Source organism: Biomphalaria glabrata, chromosome 1 (genome assembly GCF_947242115.1).
Source record: "Biomphalaria glabrata chromosome 1, xgBioGlab47.1, whole genome shotgun sequence".
NCBI classification, from domain to species: Eukaryota; Metazoa; Mollusca; class Gastropoda; family Planorbidae; genus Biomphalaria; species Biomphalaria glabrata.
Genome location: NC_074711.1, coordinates 87,290,356 through 87,312,338, shown reverse-complemented (window position 1 = coordinate 87,312,338; position 21,983 = coordinate 87,290,356). Strand labels below are relative to the sequence as shown.

At 38.2% G+C, this 21,983-nt stretch overlaps 1 protein-coding gene across 1 annotated transcript in view; it reads right to left on the bottom strand.

Annotated features, from left to right (window-relative positions):
- Nucleotides 1–21,983, bottom strand: part of LOC106077713 (parathyroid hormone 2 receptor-like) — a 141,305-nt gene that overhangs the window by 100,629 nt on the left and 18,693 nt on the right. The window contains exon 2 of the mRNA XM_056018354.1: nt 3,346–3,785. The gene's annotated coding sequence lies outside the window, so the exon portion shown is untranslated. The remainder of the gene's footprint in view (nt 1–3,345; nt 3,786–21,983) is intronic.

Below are 21,983 nucleotides of genomic sequence, written 5' to 3'. Positions count from 1 at the left end.
CATTTCATAATATTATAATGTTATAATTTTTAGACTAGGTATATTAAAACTTTACTACAGGAATTGAGCTGGTGAATTTTTTAAATAACTAGGAACTTTATAATTAATTAATATTTAATATTGTTGAAATTTTCAATGAAACCTCCCTTGTCTTTCCTACAGCCTTCATAGTGACGTCACTAACACAAAGTGTTTCCTGTTGAAGCGGTCAAATTTAGATTCCTTTTTTTGACATTAATTATAACAAAAGTAGTTGCAAAGTATTTTTTTTTCTTAATGTTTTAATACAGTATCACTTTCAACAATATTCATATATCCGGTTTGTCTGATATTCAGACTTTCACTATTGGTCATGTGACATATCTTTTCATAAATCTAACCTTACTCCCAGATTTCTTTTACACGGACTAAGCTTAACACGGGCAACAGATGAGATAGAATCGGGCACGATGACCTGACTTGAAATCTGACCAAGTCAGAATGTGAAGAGATATCTGCCTTGGTCCAGATTGAATTAAGTGAAGGCGAAAGGGATGACTAGAGGGCCAGATAACCTCCAGGTGTTTGGTGACCATTTCGATAAGCGCCCCTGAAAGGTCAGTTGGGGGGTTAGCTCAGAAATCTCAGAGCTCAAAATGATGGTGTCACTAGAGGAAAGCTACATACTTAATATTCCAGCGCAAAGGGAGATTTTTTAGCTAGTAGCATTTGCCCCCAAAACCCGGGTGTGGAGTCATTGTAGAATCTTAAAGCTTTTTTAGTTTTCTTATTACTTATTTTCTCATAACATTTTAACTCTTTCTCTCCTAACTGACGATACCAACGTTGATTCCACCAGAATGTGGTAAATAATTATGGAGAGAAAGAGTTAATACTTTTGGTCAAAGCTTATTTGTTGAAATCGTGCAACTAATTACCACTAATTAATTAATTAATTAGTTGTTGTTTTTTTTATTTGTCCATATTTTGCTAGGAACAAAGAATAATTGTGAAGAGCTTCAACTTCATTCGAGAAAGGGAAGTCGAGAGAATTGACATGTAAGACATTAGTACCAGACAGGCAGACAGCGTGAGTTAATATAAGCTTTCTCAAACAAGTTCAACGCTTAAACATGTGTCACGGCCATCCGGCGACCACAGACAGACTCTATACCATCCGGTCACCATGACCGCTGCAAGAGAATATCTATTACAAATGACCTTGACTCCTATTACTTGACATTGTTGGAATGTCTTGTTAGTTCTTCTTGAAATTCATAGCACAAGGCTAGTCTTGCGTATAACGAAAGCAAAAAGGGACCTCATTATCCAATCGTAAACAAAAACAACATTGAGTCACGTGCTTCTCTATCTATTCTATACAAATTGCGATCTAATTTTAATCAACAATGGTTATCACGTGACAGTTTTTAACGTTGTTTTATCAACTCGTTTTGGTGAATGAGGTTCATTGAGTCATCATCTATGTATTGGTACATTGACAAAAGGACATCCCAATACAGAAACTAACTTTGATGTCAGAGCTACAACTTTATAACAACAGAAATACACTCTGGGTGATATGTATAATTAGATAAGTATTGAATACAGTAAACTAAAAAAATCTAAAACAAATTTGTTTTTTTTTTTCTTTTAATGTCCAATTTGGGCCTTTATTGGTCATGGTTTAAGGCGCATTGAACCCTTTAGCGCCATAATTGCTACGCCCCTGTGTAGTATGTTACACCTCTGGAATAAGTAAATTATATATTCGTATTGTCTGGTTTCCGAACCTGAGGTCCTGGGTTCGAATCTCGGTGAATACAGGGATTTGTAATTTAGGGCGCACCTGAGTCCACCTAACTCTAACGGGTACTTGACAAATCTCTAATGCTTATCATTTATTAATATTTTTTTTTATTTAAAAAAAAAAACAATTTTTTTTTTAAATAAGTGTGTGTGGTCAGTGAGAGTTGGGATAATCAGGAAAGACAATCTTGTTTGAGAGGATGATTGTCCACGGTTGTAGAACCTGATCAGTCAAGATTACTTTCTACAAGGAAAGCGCTTTAATTATTTTTTTTTTAAATTCAATATCCAAAAGATTACATTGCAAAAGAAAACGAATTTCATGGTATCACAATAACTGTAAAATCTTTGTTCAGAAATTGTTCATAATTCTTGTGTTAATTTCCTATAAATTTCTAAGGTGCTATGCGTTTTCTCTTCAGAGCAGCGATGGTCTTAGGCGACCCCTGGCAAACCGTCAATCGACTCCCAAGTGGGTCGCGACCCACAGGGGCAGAGGGTTATGTGCCTCTGTGCTAAATTTTCTGGTTTCAGTTTAAAATTTTGAAATGATCGTCTTGAACTCGCTCACCTAAATCTGCATATTGCTTAATCCTAACCAACAATTAACTTTTTAGGAACAGATCGCTCGTTTAGAAATTCATTTTACATGAGCAGTAGGATGCAACAAAAAAAAAAAGCACTTTTGAGATAGTTTCTTCCCATCTACTGCCCAGCCATCGCTAAATATTTTGAAATGTAGTTTCTCTCTTATATATACAGTAAGACAAAACGATATAGAGAGAGAAAGAATGATAGAAAAAGAGAGAGAGAGAGAGAAAGAGAGAGAAAGAGAGAGAAAGAATGAGAAAGAATGATAGAAAAGGAGAGAGTAAGAGAGAAAGAAAAAGAGAAAAAAGATAGAAAGAGAGGGAAAGAGAGAAAGAAAAGAGAGGGAAGAAGATAGAAAGAGAAAGAGAGAGAGTATATATAGTAAGAGAGAGAAAGAGAGAAAAAATAGGAAGAGAGAGAGAGAAGGAATAAATGATAGAAAGAGAAAGATAAAGCGGTAGAAAGAGAGAGAAAGAGATAGAAAGAGAATGAGAATGAGTGATAGAAACGGAGAGAGAAAGAAAAAAGAGAGAGAAAAGGATAGAAAGAGAAAGAGATAGAAAGAGAGAGAGAGAAATAGTTATAGAAAGGAGAAAGAAAGAGATAGACAAAGATAATGATAGAAAAAGTGATAGAAAAAGAGAGAGAAAGAAAAAGAGATAGAAAGAGGGATATCAAAAGAGAAAGAAAGAATATAAAGAGATTGAAAGGGGAAAGAAAAGAAATAAAGATCGATAGAATAGGAGATAGAAAGAGACACAGAGAGAAAAAAAGAGAAAGCGTGATAGAAAAAAAAGACAGAAAAAGAGAAATAGAATAAGAAAAAGAGAGAAATTTAATCTAAACAGTTATTTTAAAACTTAAACGGGAAACGTTAAGCTCTTGCATCTAAGTCAAACGACCTTAACCATATCAGAAAGTTTGGCAATCAATAAAAGTATGGAAGACTGAAAAGCGATTACCTACCTTAGTAAAAATGTTTTAAAAATTACAATGGTGATATTAGGTGGCCCTCTCGATGTCCACCAGATAACTGGAGCAGCACAGATGTACACATCAACAACTCATGAACCAGGTGTACTGTCGCCCAGGTAAGCGGGATGACGAAATACCTGGTCACGTAACTCCTTTGTTTTTATCCTAAACACAGAAAAACGGCTTCGCTTTTGATAGGGTTCACTTCATATAGGCCTTACTGTTTTGGAAATACTTTCACTCTTCACAAGATAAACAGTAACATAAATTTGCTTTCGAGTACTGGTACTCAAAGGTGATACGTTCCCTTGGGTACTGTTGACACTCTTGCATGCGTGTATGTTTCTATACACACTTCTGGGCCTACCAATGGGACGGCCTATGCGGAAACTTCTTCTGGTATCCCACAGAATATTTCCTTAACGAAAAATCTGAAAATAAAAATAATAATAATAATAATAATATAAACTCGACCCTGGCAGCGCCAGAGAATGACTACTCGTTCATTTCTAACATAATAATAATAATAATAACACGAGCCGTAAAGTCTAAAAAATATGTCTGGAATTTTATATATTTATAAAGCATGAAGTTGGAGGTCAACTTTTTTTTTTGTCATACAATAACAAAATGTACATATCTAGATTTATTATCTCCCTTTATGAAACGAAAATCCCCCCCCCCCCCCCACTAAAATAGACAATAAAATAAACTATGCATGACTGCGTGCTTCTAGTGAAACAAATGTGATGTATATATATCAGGTTCGTAGCTGTGGTTACGCTCCAATGCCTTGACCTTTATTGTTTAAATCAGGGGCGGAATGGTACCTGGTAGAAATCAGTGGCAGTTCTTAAATATATTTTCTTACGAAACCTTAAACCAGAAATTGTAAGCATTTGACAACTTAATTTTTGAAGAGAACAGCGCCGCCCCTGCCTTTGACACAGAGGACGGCGAGACAGAATTAATCAAGAGGATGGATTAGAAGAATTGAAGCTTATCAGAGCTTGACGATATTACTGGACAAACCATGCAGGGAACACAAGTCCTAAACATGACGTCAGCTTTAGTCCTCCTGACCCTTAGGTCAAGTGTATTTTTCTTTACCTGCAATGGAGGTCTCAACATTGGACCTGTCACCTGAGAGACGGACGGAAATGATAGAGTGCTATGGCGGGAAAACTTGTGCAGAAATCGCAGACGACAAGAGTAAAAAAAATATTTTTGTTTTACATAATTCGGATGTTCCTTCAGAGTTGAAGATAGTTTACTTCCTAGTCCAAACCTCCAGCAGGACGACGGGGGATGGGAGCGGGCAAGGTTTGAACCCTCGACCGTCGATAAATCCGAACGACAGTCCAGCGCGCAAACCGCACGACCAGGCAGCCAACCTATGGCTATGGCGGGAAAACTTGTGCAGAAATCGCAGACGACAAGAGAAAAAAAAATTGTTTGTGGAAGGAAATCGGCCGAGAACAAAAATCAAGGCAATCTGACACAAGCTCCAGCTGGAATAACTTGCAAACATTTCGGCTCACATAGGTCTCACCAGCCACAAGAGGAGCGTTCTGGTCGGTCGTTGACTTCCAGTAGCAGGCCACTGGTGGACAACTAAACTGCCGTAGTCGGATTTTATTTTATCGCGTAAAACATGAAATAGCTTGAATAACTTCTTTATGAACCAAACTAAATATAACTTTTTTTTTTTACAATATGAACAAATTCAACTTGAGATGAAATGGAATAAATGAAGTTGACTTCAATAAATATATAAGATAGTATTCTTTACAACATCTAACTCACTACAAAAACATATCTTTTCAGTCTCACGTTCTGGAGTCGTCTCCCTAACCTAAGACAAATGACGACAATGCAGCCTATCTTGCATCATTCACCAACCAATCGCTAACCTCTTCAACCTTTTTAGCCTACCGCCCCCTTTTTAGTATTTTTTTCTTTTAAGAAATTCGCCAGCGCCTCCCTCTAAGAAAAACACTTATCAAGAAGCGTGAGAAGGCAAATTTTGAACAAAATGTCATTTGTTTATTAATTTTTATGCTGTCAATAACACTTATCTTGCTAGGGAGACGACCGCATGCCAAAGGCGATCTTCTTTGGCGAACTTATAGTAGGACGGCGTTACAGCGATGCCGCCCGTAAGAGCTCTAAAGATCCACTCAGGCGCCATTTCGCCCTCACTGGCATAGAGGAAAGTAACTAGCAGCATTCTCTGGCCTCTGAGATAGACAGTTGAAGAGCTCTCACAAAAGCTGCTGGACATACAGTTTAGACTCAAAGAAAAGCCATTACTGAAGACAGGCGCAAAAGACGGAAAGAAAACTTAAATAGACCGCCGGCAGGCCACGGTTTGTCTGCAAAAAATTCGGAAAAATTTGCATGTCGCAACTGGGTTTGCCTAACTATGTGAAACACTGCACACAGCCGTAATCTTCGGAATCGAAGATTCATTGTTCATTGTTATTATTATACTAAAATTATATTGTGTAAAATAATTAATCTAATTGTCATGACTTTCTTTCAAATCATAATCTTTCACAACCCTTTTAAATAATTAATATTAGGGCCTAGTGTTTTTTTTTAGATTTAATTGTAAATTTGGTTTATTTTTAAGTACAACCATTATTATTGCTGAATTCACTACAAAATGAAATTAAGCAAATGGGAACCTTGTGCCTCCTGCAGTCTGACAATATTAGAAATTTCAAGCTTTATGTTAGTCAAAGCAAGGCGGACGTCTCCTCTAGTGGCTACATCAAGTCTATTTCTTTGCTTTTTTATTAGATTTATTTCGCACTAAATCTAAGTTAACCATGTATGTTGATGTTAAAACTAAAACATAATTCCATTTTCGACCACAGTTTTGAAATTTTGCTGAAACAATCAAGTGCAGCCACATCTCTGTTGTGCCTTATATAGTAACATTCTTTTTACTGAAGACCTAATTTTGCAAATCGATTTTTTCCTGCAAACTCAATTTGAACATCAGTAACAGATGTTTAATAATTGCCATTTATATTTAATGTTTTTTTTTTTTATTTGCATCCTAGAGTCGTCATTTTTTCATAGAGCATTAATATGTCAATTGCGTAGATATCGATGTCCTTCGGCAGTAATTCATCTGTCATCAAACAAGTTATGTGAGATTGTAAAACTCTTTAAAATAGATTAATATCTCGATAAAAGAAAAAAAAATGATATAATCAATGAAAGTAAATTTTTTTACTAGCAGTCCGAGGTTGGCTTCATTCATTTACGTTAGATGCCTATCATGTAAAACAATTTTTTAAAAGTTTGTTTTAAGTCATCGCCAACCGTTGAATCTTCCTGTTTCTCAAAAAAAAAAAAATAATTAAAAATTGTATTAAAGAGCTTAATAAAACGAGCAATAACAAACACCTTTCAAAATACAGCGAATTTCAGTTTCAGTTTCAGTTTGCATGAGTCTAACATCTTTCACATCATTTGCTGCACGGGACTGTTGAAAGATGCGCTTATTCCTTCTTGGACGTAATCATCTTCTTTTTTGAAGTAACGTCTGTATCTTATAAGACAAGATAAGAAAACTGTCGGAAATAGTGTTGTGATTATTTGTAGATTGTAGTTGATATTGTTACAACCCTATTCGCGACGCAAAAGGGTTAGCTGTGTGTGATCAGCTGACATATGTGACACAGGCCAGTAATACAGTTTAGCGTGCTATATTGAAAGGCAAGGGACAGTACTGGCATGAACTTTGCACGTGAATAGCGCCCGTGTTATGGTCATCTGATCATAAGCCTGCGCAGACCAGAGACACAGTGGGTAAGAAAGCGGCAGTTAAGACCGGAGAGCGCTGAGACCGGGACTCTTAGCCATGAAGTCGGTCCTGGTGCAGTCCTTCAGTGAAACGTACGAGTCCAGGAAGAGACAATAGAGTTTATGAGTTTAGTACAGTGATATACGGTCTAACGTTGTAGTAGTTGATTGTGTTGCCAATAGTGTCATATTGGCTGTTTTATTTGACCCTTATTTCTTCTTCTTCTTCTTCGTTCTCATTGTTATGTTGGAGTGTTCAGATGAGTAGACCAATACATGAGATGAACTGCGCAGTGGTTTCCAAATCAGGGAGCTCTCCCTAACCCCTGGCCCTGACCCTTATTAAAGTACCAGATTATTTGGAGCCTTGTTGTCAAGTTCTTGATGTGTTGTGTGTTTATCAGTGTTTACAGAAGGCCTGATCAGGAGAGAGAATCGTAACAATATATTCCTGTTGAAAATATTGAAACCTGCTTTTTTTTTTCTACATGCCCGATTGAAACACTTCCATTGCAGCAGTTGACCGCCACTAGATGGAGAGTACTTCCATTGGGAAGACACAGCAGTAGACCGCACTAGATGGAGAGTACTTCCATTGGGAAGACACAGCAGTAGACCGCACTAGATGGAGAGTACTTCCATTGGGAAGACACAGCAGTAGACCGCACTAGATGGAGAGTACTTCCATTGGGAAGACACAGCAGTAGACCGCACTAGATGGAGAGAGACATTTGACCAAGAAATCTATGGACATCGAAAAACATGGGCTCAGCTCTGGATGAAAAGCGCACCACACGGAAAATGGCCAGCTCCTGTACCACCCAAGCGAAAGCCACCTTGACCTGCGATATTTATGGATGGGAGTGTCTCTCCAAAATAAGGCTCCAAAGTCAGATGAAAAAGTGTTCGAGATGAACCATAGTCGTTCTACGTCTGAAGGAGGTCAACAAATTGAAACATTTCGGAAGCTAATTCTGAGTTTGTGTTTCCACACAAACACATAAAATAGCATATAACAACAGAACTAAGTACACTGTTTTTAAATTATAATGAATGGTCAATTAAATAAAGCCAAATTTTTGACAGCCTGGCTAAAATACGAACCACAACACTCTACTTTTTTTTCACCCATACCAAACTCTTTCTAATCTGTAATTTTCGCCAGTACTGCACTTGGCTACCCAGAAGTCACACTACCATTCTACTTAATAGATTTGAAATCGGACTACAGCCCTTTTTTTCAAGACGTCTTGAGCTGTCATTACAGTGTTTGAACATTTTAAAAATTCGTCTTTGACAACAATTCGCTCATGTTGAGTGTTCAGAATGACAGAATAAAAAAGTATTTACTCAAAGCTGAAACCAGCTGTCTAGACAGGAAGGTAGTCCACTCTTATACTGCTTTTTTTTTTTTCTCACTAAGACTTCGTCACTTTGAGCTGGGTGGATCGAGACCAGTGCCCAGCATTGACATTGACTGTAAAACAACAGTGAACTAACATAAGGGTACACATTTCAAAATCTCTTCTATTATGATAACAAGGTTAGGAAACAAATTATCATATATAGCACTTAAATGTCCAAACTTTTCTAGTGCCATTTCAACTCCCTTACCCCTTGGAACAGACTCACAAAACAAGACGAGGAAGTAGAATAATGCAATTAAACTCTAATGTTACTGATTCTATTTCAATTACCTCACAGGTAGAAAATACCCCGTTACTCAATGTGAACCTGTTCGTTTCATTCTTCGCCCTTTCAGTAGCCCGGTTAGTAACGATGTTATAGAGAGTTCGTGTGTTGTTTCTATGGTGACGGTGAGAAGAAGTTAGCGATTGGTTGGTGGCTATGAAAGATAAGCGACACTTTCATAAGCTTTCTTGGTTACGCCAGACCATCTAGGATGCCAGAGTGTAAAAGCTTGTTTATGTTGAGAGTTAGAATTTTGTTAAAAATATCTTTTTTTATATTATTATAAGTCGGCTAAATTTATTTCATTTCATCATAAGTCGAATTGTCTATAGCAGTGGTCTTCTACGGGGGCGCTATCGCCCCCTGGGTGGGGCGTTTTCGTCCTAGTGAAAAAAAAAAGGTTATGACAATTAAGTAACCTAGAAAACACACACGGAACAGGAAATCTAAAAACTTGTGTGTGTGTATGTGTTTCTCGTCTTTAAAAGTAGGTCTAGTGATAATGTTAGTACAGTTTACATACACACATTCTCGCAGTTGTAGTCTGCGGTCTAAACACACACACATGCCCCGGTGACATTGTCATAGCTGTGGATACAGCCTTGCCACCATGTCAGAGCTGTCTCGATACACACATGCCCCGGTTACATTGTCACAGCTGTGGATACAGCCTTGACACCATGTCAGAGCTGTCTCGATACACACATGCCCCGGTTACATTGTCACAGTTGTGTAGATACAGCCTTTGACTCAGTGTCATAAGTATCAGATCAGGGCCGGTCCTACAGGTTGCGGGGCCCTATGCGAAACGGATTGCGCGGGGCCTAATTTGGGTTGTGATAAGGATAACAAGGGAAAAATAAGATTTTGTATTAGAAAATAAATTCGTCTTTGCATTTTATTTATACTTTACTAAGTACAAAATCAGTGTCAAATTTACTTTTCGAGCCATCTACAGTAGATAGTAGTTTTCCAACAAAAAGCCGATAAACATTCAGATCAGCCTTTTAGATTTAAAATCGACTAGCAAAATACCGCTTTTTTTTTCTAAGAGGTCAAAATAGATTTAGATTTATATTTGTATATGAGTATTAAAGTAAATTAAGTATTTGAACTTCTTGTTTTAGTTAGAATTCGCCAATTATTACATTTTTATTTAATGAAAGCCGACAATGCCGTTTTTTTTTTAATCGCGAGCAGGATTGGCGTTTTCCATATTGAATGACACCCCGAAATGACAATTTTGTCTGTTTTTTGGGAGATTCGCATCAGTTTTCAGAAGATTTTAATAATTTCAGGAGATTTTCGTGACTTTTTCTTCTATTTTTTTAATTTTAGGAGATTTCCTGGAACATTTTAAATAATAAGTTAAAATGGTTTAATTTAATAATTTACACCTAGAATTCGCATCGCGAGGGGCCTATGAAAGTGCGGGGCTCACGGCGGCCGCATAGGTTGCAGTGGCCTAAGACCGGCCCTGTATCAGAGGCATTTTCGGGACGAGTGTCTGTCCAAGTAAAGAGGCTGGCCTGTATATCTTTGTTTCGCGCTCTCCCGGCATGTCTGAAGCTCGCGCGTGCGTCTCTAATTCAGAGTATGAGTGTACTCTAATGTTGATATGTGTGTTTACGTGAGTGTGTGTGTGTGTGTGTGAATCACTGGCTAGCGTACGAGGGTGTGCTTACTGAGCGGCGGCGGCGAGAGTGAAATGAATAGGATGACAGCTTACAGCTGCCTTGGGAGAAAACAGTAAAAGTGAGAATGAAAAAAAAAAAAACCCAGCTTGTGTCCAGTAGTCGGGATTATTGGTTAAAATATTCCATTACGGTGTCAGAGGAAAGACTACCTCCATCGTGATTAATAATCCCCCCGGAGGAAGTGATAGACTAAAGGTACGCGTGACGTGTGCCAATGTGGAACTGACTGACGGGAGTGGGGGGGGGGGGGGCAGGGGATTGTTAGTATTAAGGTCAGTCGATCAGAGATAGTCTAGCTGAGATTTTTTTCCGACTTGAAATGCATTTTAAAACATGGTTATCTCATGTCAAAGAGACATGTGCTCAGTCTAGTGGCCACATATCACCCCTGAGGTTTGCAATGAGATGCGCGGAAGCGAAAAACCTTCTTCTTTTTTTTTTTTTTTTTTTTACTTTTTTTGTTCCGGATTATGTTTCCTAAAACAGTTTTGAGTATAGGTCTCATGCAGCGTTTCTAAAACAGTGGTGCGGGTACTCATTACGGGGTTGTGGGTCCTTCTTACTAGGGGTGTGGGTCCTCCTTTCGGGGGTGTGGGTTCTCCTTACGAGGGAGCGACCTGCTAAAAAAAAGAGAGAGGGAGTGAAGTAATTTTTTTTTTATATCAAAGCTTATATCAACTCGCTATGTCTGTCTGTCTGTCTGTCTGTCTGTCTGGTAAAAAGTGTGTACACGTTTTTTCTCCCACACCACTTTTCGAATTGAAGGAGAAACTTCGCACAATTATTCATTGGTATAGACAAGACCTGAATCAATTTCGAAAAAAAAAGTAACCCATTAGACAATTAATTACTGGTAATTAATTATTTTGCATAATAGCAACAAGGGAAACTAATACTTCAGTATTCCACAGTTACGGCTAAATTTGTTGGGTTTATTCCCCTCAATTGTTAACGCTATTTTTCCCTCACGCATTCTCCGATCAAGTTGATATTTTAAAAGATTATTTATTATTTACCTAACAAAACATAAATCAATAAACAAAAAATATGCCAGGAGAATGAACTTCAGGAGTTTAGGGTACATGTACAGACAAACGCTCCGCCACGCACTGCCACGCACTGCCACGCACTGCCACTCTGACTTAGCTTAAAGCGTTCCTCCTGACTCGCTAGCAGCTAAGGAGACGCGAACCTAATTTTTTTTTTAGGTTTGGGGGTCGCCACTGGTAAAAATTTGAGAAACACTGCCTTAAACCCTTCCAAAAGTTTCTATTTCAGGAAGTTAGGATGAAGTGAATTTTAAAATTTAGCCTAATTGTTAATTACAGAACAACGAAACTAGTTTTAGGATACTTGCTAATTGGCCACACAGTGAAAACTATGGTTTGACTGTTACAATTACAAAGCTTATATCAACTCATTCTGTCAGTCTGTCAGTCTGTCTGTCTGTCTGGTTCAAATTTTGAACACGTTTTTTCTCCCACATTGTAAACATGAACCAATAAAAGAAAAAAAATGCTATAGATGGCCTAACGTTCACAACGGGAAAAAATCGCTATAGATGGCATAACTTTTACAGCGGGAAAAAATCGCTATAGATGGCATAACTTTTACAGCGGGAAAAAATCGCTATAGATGGCATAACTTTTACAGCGTGAAAAAGTCGCTATGGAGGGCATAACTTTCACAGCGAGAAAAATAATCGCTATAGATGGAATAACTTTCACACCGGGAAAAAAAGTCGCTATGGATGGCATAGCCTCTGCAGCGTGACCTAATAAAACATAAGAGGAACTACCTATAGAACCTATTCTAGCTTAAAGTACCTACTTGTAGTAAGACCTCTACAGCAACTACACGTCGTCTGGTTAAAGTAAAATGCTCCTATGTTAGGTGTTAGAGTACTGTCTAAAAACTGGATCTAGAGCTTTTTTTTTTTTTTGCAGCGTACCGTTGTGAGTACTTTGCTCCAGCTGGCATCTGGACCGTGTGGAGGGTAATCAAATTACATTAATTTAATGTTACCCTTGAGAATAGAAGCGTTGTATGTGTGTGTGTATGAGTGTGTTAGCTCTAAGGAAAGTAGGCCAGAAAGATACTGGAGCTATTGAATTTACTTCCGGGACACTTTAAGAGGAAAGATCTAACAAATAGATATACACTCTACGTGAGGATATTATTGATATCTCAATTTACCGCTACATAGACATCACCTGAATTACGACGAAGAGTTTAACAATAATATTATAACTGTAAGTACGCGGTCCGCAAGCATTTCAAAGTACTTTTTAATGGCCCGCTCGTCGAAATTTTGCACAGTACCTGAACCACCACCTAGTAAAAAAAAAGTCCCCCTTTCAGATCTTGTGATCTACAGGGCAGATGATGTAAAGGTCATCGGTTTCTGTGGCCCATGGTTAACGAGGGTGTCATGTGGCCAGCACAACGACCAACCGCCTTTACTTTTCCCCAACTAATTCAGACACACATTAGAGCTGGGTGGACTCAGAGGCGCCCAAGGATCCCAAAATTAAAAATCCCAGTCTTCGATTCGAACCCAGGACCCCGGTTTGGAACTCAAGCGTTTTACCGACTAGCCATCGCGCCACAACCAAGAGTTCAACAATAATATCATAATTTAAATATGATTTAAAGAGATTCTATCCATGTCAACAGGCAAAGGAATGGAGAAAGACATCTTGTAAAATGTTTTGTAAAATGTTTGACATGTTTCGGATGTTCCTTCGGAGTTGAAGATAGTTTACTTCCTAGTCCAAACCTCCCGCAGGATGACGGGGGATGGGAGCGAGCAGGGTTTGAACCCTCGACCATCGATAAATCCGAACGACAGTCCAGCGCGCAAACCTCACGACCAGGCAGCCATCTTGAGTGGTGCCCCAACGTAAAACAGACTTAAGAGATAGGTGATGGTGAAGTATAGAGTCCTCCAGCATATCAAAGTACTTTGTTATTGTCCGCTAGCTGAAACTTTGTCCAGTACCCGAACAAAGAGTTGAACAATAATATATTTTTTTTGTATGCGGTTGCTAGCTTTTGGCAGTACTTTGTAATGACCTGCTAGTCCAGACTAAAGCCAGGTCTGCACTAATGTTTATACATCCTTAAAGTGAGAGAACAACATTTGGAGAAATAATCGTATCAACCTCTTAACAAAGAAACCCGACATTGATACTGGATGATACGGTAGGTAAGGAAACATCCTATCGCGCACTCCGCTCGGCGTTATCAATCTCATAGTTTCCCCTTAAAGTACCCACCTACGGTTTTATGACCGAGGAGCGCGCGCGTCCCGCCCATCGCTCACCCCAAGAACACTTTGCTCCCGCCACTGCCATTAAAAAAAAATAAAAATTGTCACTCGAAAATTTACGGCACTTCGAGAATGAACGTAACGCGTGGCCTGCGTTTAAATATGAATGCACGTGGGGGGTGGGGGGGGGGGGAGAAAAGGATTTAGATTTATTTTGAGAATCGTCTGCCCTTCGTTTAGTGTGTGAGTGTGTGTGTGTGTGTGTGAGTGTGTGTTTATTCTCTACGAGATATTTTTCACCCACTGTTTGAATAAGTTTGTCTGCAGACTAAATTTGTTTTGATTTTTATTTGTTGTTTTTTTTTTCCTTTAAGTAATCTCATTAGAAAACTCCCGCCACTTCGTTGCTTATTCAATTAGAGATGCTATTTTAACAAAGCGATTTTATAACAATTGACTTTTATGTTTAAAGCCTTAAAATAGGTGCAAGATCTTACAGTAGCGACATACACTCCCTCCACATCCCAAATGAAAGTGACACCGGTGGTAGACACAATTAATGAGCTCATTCAGATGGAACCTAACAGCCATGTGTGTGTATATGTGTGTGTGAACATGAGTGAATGCGAGAGAGAGAGAGAGAGAGAGAGTGAGTGTGTGTTTGTTAGTTCATTGTAGAAATGTCTTTCTGTTTTTAAGGGCCACGTTTACCTTCTGTTAAGCGTTTAGGGTCAAACGTTGCACACGACGGAGTAGGTGTATGGTAATGAAAGAATGAGGGAACTGAGAGAGAAGGTGGGAGAAACAGAGAGAAAGTGAGAGAGAAGGTGAGAGAAACAGAAAGAAGGTGAGAGAAACAGAGAGATAGTGAGAGAGAACTGAAACAGAGAGAAGGTGAGAGAAACAGAGAGATAGTGAGAGAAAACTGAGAGAAACAGAGAGAAGGTGAGAGAAACAGAGAGATAGTGAGAGAAAACTGAGAGAAACATAGAGAAGGTGAGAGAAACAGAGAGAAAGTGAGAGAGAACTGAGAGAAACAGAGAGAAGATGAGAGAAACAGAGAGATAGTGAGAGAGAACTGAGAGAAACAGAGAGAAGGTGAGAGAAACAGAATGATAGTGAGAGAAAACTGAGAGAAACATAGAGAAGGTGAGAGAAACAGAGAGAAAGTGAGAGAGAACTTAGAGAAACAGGGAGAAGGTGAGAGAAACAGAGAGATAGTGAGAGAGAACTGAGAGAAACAGAGAGAAGGTGGGAGAAACAGAGAGAAGGTGGGAGAAACAGAGAGAAGGTGGGAGAAACAGAGAGAAGGTGAGAGAAACAGAGAGAAGGTGAGAGAAACAGAGAGATAGTGAGAGAGAACTGAGAGAAACAGAGAGATAGTGAGAGAGAACTGAGAGAAACAGAGAGAAGGTGAGAGAAACAGAGAGATAGTGAGAGAGAACTGAGAGAAACAGAGAGAAGGTGAGAGAAACAGAGAGATAGTGAGAGAAAACTGAGAGAAACAGAGAGAAGGTGAGAGAAACAGAGAGAAAGTGAGAGAACTGAGAGAAACAGAGAGAAGGTGAGAGAAACAGAGAGATAGTGAGAGAGAACTGAGAGAAACAGAGAGAAGGTGGGAGAAACAGAGAGAAGGTGGGAGAAACAGAGAGAAGGTGGAAGAAACAGAGAGAAGGTGAGAGAAACAGAGAGAAGGTGAGAGAAACAGAGAGATAGTGAGAGAGAACTGAGAGAAACAGAGAGAAGGTGAGAGAAACAGAGAGAAGGTGAGAGAGAACTGAGAGAAACAGAGAGAAGGTGAGAGAAACAGAGAGATAGTGAGAGAGAACTGAGAGAAACAGAGAGAAGGTAAGAGAAACAGAGAGATAGGGAGAAAAAACTGAGAGAAACAGAGAGAAGGTGAGAGAAACAGAGAGATAGTGAGAGAAACATAGAGAAGGTGAGAGAAACAGAGAGAAAGTGAGAGAGAACTGAGAGAAACAGAGAGAAGGTGAGAGAAACAGAGAGATAGTGAGAGAGAACTGAGAGAAACAGAGAGAAGGTGAGAGAAACAGAGAGATAGTTAGAGAGAACTGAGAGAAACATAGAGAAGGTGAGAGAAACAGAGAGAAAGTGATAGAGAACTGAGAGAAAAAGAGAGAAGGTGAAAGAAACAGAGAGATAGTGAGAGAAACAGAGAGAAGGTGAGAGAAACAGAGAGATAGTGAGAGAGAACTGAGAGAAACAGAGAGAAGGTGAGTGAAACAGAGAGATAGTGAGAGAGAACTGAGAGAAACAGAGAGAAGGTGAGAGAAACAGAGAGATAGTGATAGAGAACTGAGAGAAACTCTTATACATTGATACATCTAAATCGGCAATGACTTTAACCATACTAATGTATGATAGCTTTTGCCTAAGTAGAACTCTTTTCTGTATCTGAGTCACTTACTACGAGGATGGCTGCCTGGTCGCGCGGTTTGTGAGCTGGACTGTCGTTCAGATTTATCGATGGTCTTGGGTTCAAACCCTGCCCGCTCCCATCACCCGTCGTCCGAGGTTTGGACTAGGAAGTAACTATCTTCAACTCTGAAGGAACATCCGAAGCATGTAAAACATTTTACAAACATTTTTACGAGTCATGTGTTAAGTCCCTTTATTCTGTCAAGGGCGGATTATTCATGGGGATCAAACAGACTACTTCGTACTCTGATTCCCCAGTTATCTCCCTCCTTTCGAGAAGGATAATTAGTTCCCTTGTTTTTCGTCGCATTTCCCTACAACCAAGGGAAGCATTTTATTCATTTATTCTAAATTAATTTAAATGAAAAGTATACATTGTATTCCAGTGCCTGACTTCTGAAACACTTCTACATGCATGAGGCCAAGCCTAGACAGGAGACAATAATAATAATACGTATAATAATCATAAGAAGAAGACATTCAAGAAAGTATCAACAATCAAAAATCCATAGCCCATGATATTAAAAATCGAAAGTGGAAATCTTTAGGAGACGCCCTGCAAAAACATACTACCAATAATGCAAGGCAGGCACTTGATTGAAATCCGCAAAGGAAAGAAGAAACCTGGACGAATTTCAGGATACTGACCTGGGAGCAGAAGAAGAAAGCTGCTTAGAACTGAGTTAGGTGGAGAGGTGTGGTTGCGGCCCTATGGTCCCTTAAGAGTTCATAGAAATAAATCAAGTAAGCCAATATTACTGGTATGAATATTCGATTTCTTCGATCAGGTGTTTACATTGTCGTATAGTTTTTGATATTTTTGATAGGTTTTTGATATCTCTATTTAATGTTATTAATGTGGTTGTTAATATTTTTACATTGTCATATTGTGATTTTGGAGATAGATTGATATCTTGATGTTGTTTTAACTCCAGTGGCGGACTGAAAGGGCTAATGTGTGTGCGGCCTACCTCAGGCCAATCACACAGGTCAACGGGTGTCGATAGACAAGGGACAATACTGCTAGTTCACGCAAATATGACCAGTAATATGGTCATGTGACCCAAAGCCTTCACGGTCGAGAGACAGTGTGAAAACACAGTACAGTCCAGGACAGCAAAGCAGTAAGGACTGTGTGCTACAAAATGAGTCCTTGAAAATGTAGCTGTACGAGCTAGAGAGACTTTTAGTGATTAGTTAATCAAATCTGTTGTGTAGCAAAGTATTTGAAGTTAGTTTAGCCAATTGTGTTTATTGGCTGTTGATGATGTATTTGTCATTAAACCGCCACATTGTTTATTGAAGCTCTTGTTGTCAAGTTCTTGTGTTAGATGTGCTGTGTTGTGTTTGGCAGTGTTTGCAGAAGGCCTGATAGAGAAGATCGTAACAATAGTATTGATGTTTTTGTCTCGTGTGTATGTAGAATTTCCCGAAATCTTAGAAAAGATGTTTTTTCAAGAGTCTATTTATTTACTTTGTTAAGCAAATGAAATCATTTATCTGCATTCTAATAAAGAAACATTTGAATGTATTTTTTTAATGTCAGCCCCTTATCCAACTCTTAGTTACCTGGTCGTTTGATATGTGCTCCGAACTGTCGTCTCAATAGGATGATCTAAACCCAGTTCGACTCCATGCCGGCCTATAAGCGTTTTCATCTGCAAGGTACTGATTTTCAATTCATAAGAAGCGTTTAAACAGTTATAATAAATAATCTCCCTTGTTTTTGATAGCCTCCCCTTTCCGAGTTTTGACCTTTTACTTTTTTTTATGCAATTTTCCATTGCACACTAAAAAATCTACCTGTAAAACTTTAAACATTTTTTTTTTGGTCATGTTTGCAACTTCTTATTCCACTAATCTACAAACTGAATCTACAAAATGTTCTTTCATGTTTTAAAAACGAGGATGTGACTGAGTCCAATGCAATAAATAAGCCGTGCAGGTAATCTATAGTTAGTAAACCAGAAAATAGTATTCTTTTCTCAATCATGTACCTGCAGGCAGCAAGCTTATTTTCCCCAGTCCGATTGTGTCAGTAAAACTTTACTAATTATAAAGCACGCTGTACACAATCTAGACCGAATAATTTCACGTGATCGTTTTCCAAACTATAACTATAATTAAATTATCTTTATTATTATTATAGCTTTTATGTAGCATGCTCAGAGCGCTTTGGTCCAATCTCATTTGTGGGTTTCCTAGGAGTTGGTTTTTAGGCGCTCAGTAAACGCAACTCTGCCCGAGTCGGGTGTCGAAACTCGAGCCCCCTTCTAGCCAAGACAGGTTCAAGCGCACTTAGCCTCTCGACCACACTTCCTCTCCGACTCGCACCGCATGCCAATCATATATTAGCATCACATATTAACTCTTTCTCTCTAGTGGAATCAACGTTGGTATCGTCAGTTAGGAGAGAAAGAGTTAAGATTTCACTTGAACCACACGCGTCTTGCACCGACTTCAGCCACACAGGTGCGCATTTCTGTTGATTCACACCAAAAAGTAAGATAAGGATAAAGTCCAGTTTACGCTTGTTCGAGGAAAATTATTCATTTCCGTATATATTTAACAAAAAATTAACCCCAATGTTAAAAACTTATGTTTCAAACAGAGGATACACGAAACAAATTGGGTGATATTTTTATATAAAGTTTAGATTAATGGCGCAGCGATTTGGAAGCAGACGCCAAGCAGATGAGCAAGACGTGGGGACAGTTGGAGAGACTCGCCCAGAACCAAGACGTCTGGAGGAAGCTGGTTGGTGGCCTATGCCCCAGAAGGGACCACAGGCAGGGATGATGAGATGATATTAATGCAATCTGTCTGTCTATCTGTCTGTTCAAACACGTTATTTCTACCACAACTAATCTTGTAGCAAGTTGAAATTTTGCACAATTATTTCTTGTACCTGACAAAACAGGAAACATTTTTAATCGCACATCTTTATTATTGTTAGTCTAGATCTACTACAAATGTAATTACATGACTGATCCAAACTAATTGGTACAATTACAATTAATATAAGCTATGTTTTTAAATAAGAAGTAATCTATATATATATATTTTGTTTATTCAATACCCAGAGTAAACAAACGACTGTAAGAATCTTCTCAGAGATCGCTCATAGTTTTTTTACCGACTGGAGTTAAGTCACGAATGCAAAACAATAACCAACGTGCAATAGTTTAAAATAAACTTAAAACACACAACAGAAAACCTGTAACGATAAGTTATATACCATAAAACTGCACCTTAGGGTCTTATGGAAATTGCTTGACATTTTATATCATGCAGAAAACTTACTAAATCACGAACAAGCTCAAGTCTACAAAAGTCTTAAGTCAGTTTCGTTTACAGACTTAACGAGTATCCTTTGTGTTTGGTTTAACATCTACAGTATAATCCTCGAAATGACGAAGCAAATAAACAGCAGATAAAGATGGAGTTGCACAACCCCCCAGGTTTGTATCTCTGGACATATAGCAAGTCTTTGCGTGTCCACTATATGATAAGGCAGATAACTCCGTGTCAGATGTAAGTCCAGTCAGTAGATGGACACGACTGTTTACATGTACTTTCAAAACAAAGCAGTTCATACTGTAGGTCAGACCAAAAAAAAAAAGTAAATACGTGACGTATTCAAGAATTATTATTCAACGGACGCGTTGATCTCGTCACTTGTGTGTGCGTCATCACTGCATTGGTTAGTAGTCACGTGACAGTAGTGTCGAGAAACGTTGTTTTATTTAAAAAGACAATTGCTATCTTTTCAAAGCTTAACTCAGTCTGTCTGTCTGGTAAAAAGTTTGTACACGTTATTTCACCCATTACCAATATCCAATCAAGCTGAAATTGTGAACAATTATCTCTTTCACATAACAAGACAAGAATCAATTTAAAACTTTAACCAACTAGTTAATTACATATCGGCAATAAATTATTTTTGTTTGGTATCTCAAATAAGGGAAAGAAATAGTACTTGACTGACGTGGTGGTTTAAGCTGAATTAGTCCCCTTTACAGATTGTCGTCTGAGGCTTATTACTCATTTAATTACATGACTAATCTAAACTAATTGATACACTTTATATAACATTTGTTGTTGTTCTTTAAAGTATTTTTTTGGTATTTTGCTTGTTTTAAGCTGATGGCTATTTCGTAAGTCCGATTATTTTACTTTTAATAACTAATGAATGCTAGATTTCAACAAAAATGGATATTTTTTTATACTCAGTCCCAATTCTCCCAACCGAAGAAAACAATTATGGTGCTTAGAATGTATATAAAACTCTTAAGATCGGCCTATAGACCCAGACTTAAAAGACGGTATGTAAAATCTTCTATCGATGTATTAAACTCTTTAATGAACTGGGCCTAAATGCGTGGATACCTGATGGCGTATGTCTGCTTAAGATAAAGATTGTTTAGACCGAATGCCAAATTTACATTAATTTTTTTAAAATCAAACTTTGTAAAATTATAAAGGTTAAAATAGAGTTTTCCCGGTGTGGCCAAATGTTAGTAATTCTTTTCCCAAAGATATGCATCAACTGTCACAATTCTAGGAAAATTCCTAGATCCATTTTCCAGAACCGTGTCCAACCTCCAATCCATGATTTTTTTTTTTACCCGATGAAGAGTTTGCAAGCTGACAAGAGGAATTGTGAAAATTGTCTTTAAAATGTATCAAACCTGAACACCATTTTCAATGTGTGTACCAGTTAGAGCGTATCTTGAAAATAAAGAGGTTAAATGGTGCACATCATGTTTCTAAACAGACCCACTTGTGACCTCCATAATCTTCCACAACTTATGCAATATTTGGTATATATGTGAATTACAAAAAATAATATACAAACGCTGCTGTTACATCAAATATCACTCAAGAAACTCAGATAGCTTTAAAACAAATGAAGAAATCGTGTAGATATTGTTGTGTTTAATTGAGAACCACTCTATGACCTCTAATTAACATTCCTCTAAGAAATATTTTAATTAAGATAAAGTGAGACCGCTTAAATCTTTACAATGAATCGTCGCGAAGGTTTACACTTTTTAAAACATTCCTTTAGGCATTTTTTGTTACCATCTCAAGGATACTTATATACGTACATCGACACATTTCTTCCTTTTGTCCGATACCAAATAAAATAATTAATTACCATTAGTTAACTAATTGGCTTTTTAAAAATTGGTTTTTGTTTTGTCAGGTACAAGAAATAATTGTGCTAAAATTTCAGCTTGATCTCAAATTGTGTGTAGGAGAAATGACGTGTACAAAACTTTTACTAGACAAACAGACAGACAGACAGACAGACAGAGTGGGTCGACATAAACTTCCTTATGAGTTGGCGGAATCGTTAAGCCAGCTCCGCTTAACATTTAACGCTCATTAAATTTTACTTGCGAACATAAAAGTTCTATCACACAGTCCTTGCACTGGTGGATCGGCGGCTCCACTTTTGTCTTCACCTCAATGACTGCGATACCAAATCTCCTCATATCCTTTTAAGCCGATAAGAATTTCAACACATTCCGTGAATGGAGTACGCATGCGCAGTGCAACGAGTGCCAACTCAAGCGATGACGTTGCCGCGACGGCGTGTAGTGAAGATACATCAAAAGTTTATAAATATGGAGATTGAATCGAGAGATACCAGGGCAGAGGCGGCACGCGAGGGGAAGAAAAGGTTCAAATAAAATGTATGCGTG